Source organism: Morone saxatilis, unplaced genomic scaffold, assembly GCF_004916995.1.
Source record: "Morone saxatilis isolate NCDOM2014 unplaced genomic scaffold, NCSU_SB_2.0 Contig1, whole genome shotgun sequence".
Lineage (NCBI taxonomy): Eukaryota > Metazoa > Chordata > Actinopteri > Moronidae > Morone > Morone saxatilis.
The window spans coordinates 10,868,398-10,876,730 of record NW_023339651.1 but is presented as its reverse complement, the minus strand read 5'-3'; the positions used below and the strand labels follow the sequence as shown (position 1 = coordinate 10,876,730).

The window sequence follows — 8,333 nt, the reverse complement described above, 5'->3', positions numbered from 1 at the left end:
TAGAGATGAAGAACTGCAGAGGTCAAGGGAGCAGGGGGAAAGAGGAAGAAGCTGGAGAGGACTGAGGAGGATGGGTTTGTGTGGGTGGGTGGATGTGATGGCTTTGTGGGCAGTGTCTCAGGGTTCCGCCATGGGGCCGAGTCTTGGTTGTGGGTACGGGCGTGGAGGGAGTAAGATCTGCTGCTGCAGAGGATGTTGAGGAGGGGAGGAGGATGAGCAAAAACGCAGGGCCTGTGTCTAATCCATCCTCCCTCTTCCTCTCTTCTCCCCCTTCTTTTCACACACAGACATAAACTCCCGTTAAATGTCCCTTTACCAGAAGTCCTGCTGACTGGACCAGTCACCGATAAGGCAGTTGACAAGACCAACCCCCTGGGTAGCTCAGGCCTGCACTCCGTTTGGCTAAGTAACTGACACGTGTAAAGACTGTATGACTGCTCGAGCGGAGCTACCAGTGTCACCGGCAAAGAAAGGTGTGGCTTCCCCTCTTGAAATCGTTTGTGCTAAGGGGGGTGAAACGGCATAGTCCTCGAAAACTCATGAAAGCTAGGAAGTTTAACACAGAGGGAGCATCTGTGTGTTTTCCTTTTTCACAGGGTCATGGCAGCTTTTTCCCCAGGCTTCCGGGCTCTCTGCTTGCTGCATTAAAAGAGCCATGTAAATGTGACGTATGGGAAAGCAAACAAGGCACATAGAATTCGAGACAGAAACAGCCACGAGGTGCACATTGGATCACGCAACTGAGAATCAAAAAAAGCAGCCGACGTAAATACAGCACTAGTCTCAGCAAGGCTGCATCATGGAAGCTGCAGTGTGGAGTGGGAAGGGGATGGGTTTCTTGGGCTTATCGTTGCATAGGGGAGTCAGTATGCATATGCATACTCGACGAGACACGACGGTGTAACGTTTGCATTCTGGTGTGCTAAGCTGTGGTGCGAGGAACAGCAGCCCCACAGGCAGTTTTTTTTTTGTTTTGAATTTAAATGGACAGATGTCATGTAGGTAAGCTACGTGTAAATCACGCTCCTCTCACACTGACAGCCTACCCTTTTTTGCACGCCTGACATACAGAAAGCACCTGCCTCGCTCAGAACTCAGCTTCAAGCGATTAAATTTGCCAGCTTTTGATGGAAGAGTGAAAATATTTTAATATTGCCAACGGCCTTCATCAGTACACTCAGTCAAGCTGTTTGACTACTTAAAATAGGCCGTCGTTTGACTGGAACGGATGTTTATATTCATTTATTTTTGTGCCTCTCCCATGTTTACTTCCAGGACTTTATTTTGCTTAGGTTCTCAAGCACTTTCTACCAGCGAAAATGCAGTCGTAATATTTAAAAGCGTGCGAGTAAAGAGAGAATTTGAATCCAACCAAAGTACTTCAGACGAGTACGAAATCTCAGTGCTAGGAAATGTCAAATGTGACGTAATATGTAAAATAGAATGACTCATTTAGTTAATACGAAATCAAGAATTATATCTTTCTTTCTCACAGTGTCACCACCAGAGCAGGATACAGAGCAACTATCAGTAACATCTAAGGTGCCGGATTAAAGGCAATTTTGCGTTGTGAACAATTATCAACTCCATCGGACTTTCATCCCAGAATGTGCTGTAAGTATCAATTTACAAAGACCTGAGGCAGCACAACACCCAGAGAGAGATGGAGAGAGAGAAGCGCCAGTGGAGACTGGGAGTGGAGATGCGTGTCTCAGAGAGAAAAGCCCTGTCGACGAGGGAAGAGCCGGACGAGGACCGACGAGGAGAGACCGGGAGGAGCGAGAGGAGGGAGGAACGAGAGAGAGAGAAACGACGAGAGAGAGAGAGAGAGAGACATGAGTAGCGTGGGGTGGGGTTGGGGTTGGGGGGTGGGCAGAGATCAGTGGGGTGGAATGTCTCATCCGGAGAATCCTGCTCGTGGGGTTTCTCTCTCTCGGCTCTCTGGTGTTCGCTGTGCGGAGCAGACACCATCTGGCCAGCTGGAATGCTACTGAGCAGGCGGTGGGGGGGTTTAGGGGGTCTCCTATGCTGCAGGGGGGATGGGCTAATGCTGAGAGATGGAGCATTAACAGTAGTGGTATTAACTGTTTATTCAAACTAAAGTCGTTTTAAGTGGAAAAATTCAGAAATGGAAAAACACTGGGAAATAGTAACTGTTTGTGAAATACTCGAATGTAAAACCGAATATGCACGGGCACTGGGTTTGTGTCAGGTTTGAAGCAATAGCTTGATTTTTTTTTGCCAAAATACACTTATTTGCTTTCTCATCAAGAGTTGGATGACAAGATTGATACCGCTCTCATGTCCGAACAGTAATTATGCAGCTACAGCCAGCAGCCGGTTAGCTCAGCTTAGCATAAAGGCTGTTAGCTTAAGCTATAGAAAAGCCAAAGGTTGGTATTTCGTGGGAGTTATGTGCTAAGTATTTTTTGGCCAGAAATTTTGCCGGCCTAAGTTTTAAGTCTGTGCTGGTTGCTTGGCAACCTGAGTCACTGTTCCCGTCCGAGAAATGGTCCGGCACCTAACTCCCTGTAAAACCACAACTTTTAAACATTTCAGTTTTTGTAGAAATGAATCAAACAAGCACATGTAGTTACAGAGCCACACTAGCTGTTTCCCCCAGTTTTCAGTCCTCATGTTCAGCTAAGTTAACTGGCTGCTGGTGGTAGCTTCATATAAACAGTATCGATCTTCTTGTCAGTTATTTTACAGTTACTTAAATGACGGTGAATGAAAATGTTTTGTGGTTGATGCTGCAGGTAACTGATGAACTTTGTCCTTTAATGTGGAAAATCAACTAACCACTTCCCTCAACTGATAATCACACTGAACTTTACAATAGAACTGTTTCCTCAATCCCAGTGCAGCTGATATTGATGGTGCACGTTTGAAATCATAGTACAATATACAGACTGTATATAATATATAGACTGTAATTTACTGACAATAAAACAGTATTGTTTGAATACTCTTTGCAAACATGTCTCTGAAGGAAAAACTGAAAGATGAAAGATGATGAAAGACACTATTTACTTCCCCTTTTTTAGTTTGCATTACATGTTGCTGTTTAGACACAATGCTTTGACTATTTCCCTACACGTTGTTTACAAAGATACAACTGCTTGTGCATGTTTTATTAATGGATGTTTCATGGCAACATCTGTCACTCACATGGGCACAAGACAATGAAACCCTGCTTGATATGTATAGAAAAGGTTGCCCATAAACCCACTTGTTTTGAATGTAAATTCAAAACACTCTCTGACATTTTATTCTGAGGCTTTATTTTCAGTTGACAATGGTGTCAGATGAAATTCTGCTCTGGCACGGAGCTAAAACAAAGTCAAATGTAGTATGTAAGAGAGGCCTTGTGCTTCCCCTGCGCATGGAAACAATTATGTGCGCGCAAATCAAATAAAAGTCTGAAGTATAACCATATGTTTATGTGCCATGCAAATATTACACTGGTTAAATACGTCATTGAAGTGGGCCTTGGCTGTGCAGTTGCTGACCAAATACAGTTAGCGTCTTGGTGACGAAACTGGAAGCGGTCCACTCTAACTGCTAGCTAGGTTTGTAAATATGTCTTAGTGGAGATTAGCCTGAGGGTAACCCCTAGCACTCCTCCCTGTGGAGTTCCTATTGCTCACATTGTCACATCCCTTCTGCTTTATATAAATATTTGTACTTCAGAACTTCTTGGCTGTGCAGCCGACATCAAACCCTGCTGAGAGCTGAGGCGGGAGGATGGGGCAGACCTAGAGAGGGGAGCGAGGGGAGCGAGGGGAGCGAGTGGGAGCGAGTGGGTGGATCTTGTGCCTGACTTTCTGCAGCCAAGTTTTACAGTTCAGCAGCAGCGTGCTACTTAAAAGTTAAGTAACACATGGAGGTGAAGCTTAAGAGTGAAAATGAAGATACTAATATCTTGCTGACCTACTATAATAAATAAATGCTTTGAGTAATACATTCTCATAACCTGAGTAGAGCTTTTACATTTGGCCAAAGGGCTGCTGAAGTCACATGACCACAAACAAAGGGCCACAAATATACATTGAAAATAGAAAAAAAAAAAAAAACACTCCTTCACTCTCCCTTTGCTGGTGCAGAGATGTATAATAGCAGAAGCTACAATAAGAGCAATAGACAGACGGACATTTTTCTACAAAGGAATCAAAACGCTAATCCAAAATGGATTTAAAACTAACTCCTAATTTAACAAGGTTTTTTTTTTTTTTTTTCCTTACATCCCTACAATTACTTTTCAGCAAAGCAACACTCTGTGGGAGGTACATTCACCAACAAACTTACACCTTCATGACAGAAGGCTGGCAAAACAGCCGCAGAACACACAGAATAAAAGCCCAATGAGAGACCATTAACTGATCTGAAGCTTTAAAAAGAAGAGAAGCATTTATGCTTTAATCCCACAGTTTTTGAGGGTAAAGTCAATCAGTACTGAAGCTTGCCGAGCGCAGGCGGTCAACATCCCCGCACGTATTTTACATGTAGATTGCTCTTTTATTATCTCTTTAATCCAAACTGCTCTGAAAAGCACGATCATGGTAGAGACCGCTCTCCTCGTACTCGTACTAGTTATCCGGGAATTTAAACTTGAGCCACAGATGCGCTCGTGACAACTTGTTCTGGAGAAAAAAAAAGATTAACAGGCTGATATTTCGATAACAAGACATGTCTCTGCAGCGCAAGTCCTCAACGCTCATCCACCCTCTAAAAGCCTCCGCGCCAGTGTTGAGTAACACGATTCCTGCAGTGGTGATGCTACACCAACCCCCAGACTGACACGAGGCGTTCAGGTGAATGATAACACTTACCCCCGACAATAAAACGCTCACTTTAGTTCAACAACAAAAAGGAGGCGTCTGTCTCTTTGGGGCCTTTACATGGGTCCAAAGAAGAGGCAGGTAAAGAGCAGTAGAATTATAAGGTGGGAGAGGGGGCAAAAAAAAAAAAAAGACACGACAACAGCCACTCCCTGCTCGGACACGTTCCGCTCCAGCTGCCGTGCACAGGCCGGATATTTCTCAGAGGTGAGTGTGCTTTGTACACCAACTTTGTTATTTCCCAACACGACAACAGTAACACGAAGGAGCACGCTGTGTTAAAGAAGCAACACAAACGTGTGCTGTCCTGCTCAGTGCCTGACACACAGAATGTCTTATCAAGGAGTGCATCAGCTTTCTTCTGCTCTCTTGCTCAACACCAGCTGGCTCTTGGGAAACCTGCTGTGACTCAAGGCACGGAGATGCCGTACAGTGGGGAAATTACAGTCTGGAAAGCCTCGAATACCATAGCCCTTGGACATAAAGCTTCAGTGAGTTCAAAAAATGAACAGCTCCTCTTGAAATGATTGACAGCACAGGATTATAAGAAATTATAGCTGGTTGTGGGGAAGATATGAGTAAGTGAAATCGTAAGGGGACAGTTTTAACACACATTTTGAAGATAAAGTGTACTGAACTTGGCTTATATCATTTTTTTCCCCTCCCTAAAATGACATTATTTTGAGCATACATTTTCTAATTCACAGTCTCATGACAAGTGATAAGAGCCAGGCCCCAGTTTTAAAACGAATGCACGCTGAGTAAACACAGGCTACACCTCTCAAAGGAGTACAGTCACCACATTCAAAAAGGAAATCAAACAAGTCTCATCTATTACACTACACACATGACTCAAGCAGACTGCAAGTATTTGCACAGCCATGGCAGTGTGACACAGATAAAACATGACTTTGATTCCGAACTAACTTACACAACCTAGTCTGTAAGTGACATTACTGTAACCTTCTCCCCCGCAGCCTGGTGAAATGAGGTGACTTGGGTTTATTTGAGCTCTCGCACTTTCTTATCACTTTGTTTTCACAGGTGGTTTTTGCAGAGGACAACCCAGAGCGCTCACTCCTCTCTGTCACTGTTTGCAAAGGGGGCCTAGGGACACTCAGCCAGTCTCTGTTGACCAATTGAAGACGGAGGGGGACAACCAGCTGGCTTGGACATGCTGTCACTGGATATGTCACACAGGGACTGCCTTGACAAAACAAACAAAAAAAAAAAAGCCTACATTTAATGGGGGTATTTAAGCAATAAGTTCTCCTAAGCAAAAGGCACAAGCCTTAACCAAACGGGCTCAAACAGCAAGTTTCAAGTGGAAAATGATTCAACAGCAAAAGGGCTGAGCAGTGTTACATACAACAGCACGGTTCCCCTGCTGTCGCCGTGAGAAGTAGGCTGATGATTCAGGAAGGAAACTATACTGACTAAACGCAATGACAGCCGTTCAGAGACATCACATCCTTGAACATAACATTTGGTAACTTACCGACATGTGACTGTCACAAAGGAGCGTTTCCTTAAACACCTTCAGGGGGACGCTTTATTTTAGAGTTACAGTCAACCGCAGTAACAAGTCACAGTGTAACAACATTACAACATAAACAGCCTGTTCACACTGTACGTAACATACCTGCAATCCTTTACGGAGCTCTGCCGGAGGGTCAGCAAACACAACATCCACGGTGGTATTACCGTGCGACCCTTGTAATACAGAACAATAATTAAAATACCAAACTATGGGTTTAACAGCACGTAAGCTAAGGTTGTTTTGGAAAGTTCCTGCCGACGCTCACGTTAACCGCAGCACGTATCTAACGGCAGGTCGACTGCGTTGAACCAGCGAGCATGAGCGAGTTCCTCGACGAGACTTAAAGGATAGAAATAAAGCGAGACTTGTCTAGTTTAGAAAACAGAGCAGCTTTCTTTACTCATCCTCCGCAGAAGCTGAAAGGAGACACGGCTCTGTCCTGCCCTGTGCAGGGTGCAGAAGCTGCTCGCAGGTCCGGTAACTTCAAACTTAAAATGCCATCTCGCTTCTGATTGGTCGAAACTCTCAGCGCCGTGCTGCATTCAAGTCCATCGGCTAAATGAAGATTTGAAAATTTGGTGGTAGAAACAAAAAAGTGGGAGGTGTTTCTAGATACTCGTTAGCTTAAGTATTTCTTTTTTGTGCATCATTATATTAATAAATTTTAGAGGGAAACGTTGCAAGGTAGGATGCTTATTACTATGCTGTACTTAACTGACGACTGCAGTTCACAGATGAGAGAAAAATGACCAAACTGAATTTGTGCAGCAGAACACTGTTTTAGATTTAGATTTGGCACCAGCTACATAAAAATTACTTGTACATGAACAATTCTTTAACAGACTGAAAGAGCACATTGCTGATACTTTGTTGATATGTTGGGCTGTTACTACTATTGGGGTATTTATCATTGTAATCTGAAATTACTATATTTTCTATGGCATTGAAGGCATCATTTTCTTACTATCCAACAGTAAAAAACAACGCAGGTGATATCTGCATATCACGTTAAGGTTGCAGCGCCCCCTGCTGCTCATATATAGACTACGTATGTACCTCATGCTTTTACTGTATGTATGCGGTTTTCCAATTAAGTAGTAGTAGGCCGTATAGTAGTAATTGCTGCTTTTGCAGGCAAATCACAAGATGGTTTAGAAAATAATAAGCAAATGATATGCTTATTAACTTTTTTCCTTCTGCAGGATAAAAAAGGATAAATTGTATGTTTTGTTGACCTTCAAGATGGATTTGTGAGTGCAATGACTATAGCATTTCTTTTCATGGTCTGTAGCTTTGTTTGTTGAAACATGCATTCAGATTTTTTGATAAACACACATCTTGTATCCAAATCATGTCTTGATGAGATTTAACTCGATTGCGTTTACGCTTCACGTTATGCTGCGTGCACACTGACATGTGTTGTGTGGGTATGTATTACATTGTGTGTGTGTTATTGTCTGTGTTTGTACATGTGTGAGTGAGAGTGATTAATATTCTTGTTCTCTAATCAAATTAAATGCACTAGTATTAAGTGTCATGTCACCAGAGGTTATTTGAATTGCCTGCCGAAACACTCAGACTAATGTGCATGCGTGTGCACACACACACACACACACACACACACACACACACACACACACACTCACTGGTATTAGGATATTTTACCACCTGATAGAAGAATACGCTCTGCATGTTTAGCATATGCACTCGCCAATCACAAGCAGAGCTCCAGCATACAAAGGACTCTGTGTGCAGTAATATCAATGAAGATTGTAACTACATAGATGATGACACAGGCGTTTAATGTTTGTTCCATTATTGTAAGATTGACTTCATCATCTGCATGTCAGTTATTCACTGGGTTCAGTGTTTTCTGCGAACAGGAATAGATTGGTTTCTGAAACGATGAGATTGACAAATTTCAAGCAGTTCAAAAATGCATCCCGTAACAT

General features: G+C 43.2%; 1 protein-coding gene across 1 annotated transcript in view; it reads right to left on the bottom strand.

Moving 5' to 3' along the window:
- Nucleotides 1-6,870, bottom strand: part of svild (supervillin d) — a 42,906-nt gene extending 36,036 nt beyond the window's left edge. Inside the window, exon 1 of the mRNA XM_035669552.1 lies at nucleotides 6,484-6,870. The gene's annotated coding sequence lies outside the window, so the exon portion shown is untranslated. The remainder of the gene's footprint in view (nucleotides 1-6,483) is intronic.
- Nucleotides 6,871-8,333: the final 1,463 nt, after the last annotated feature.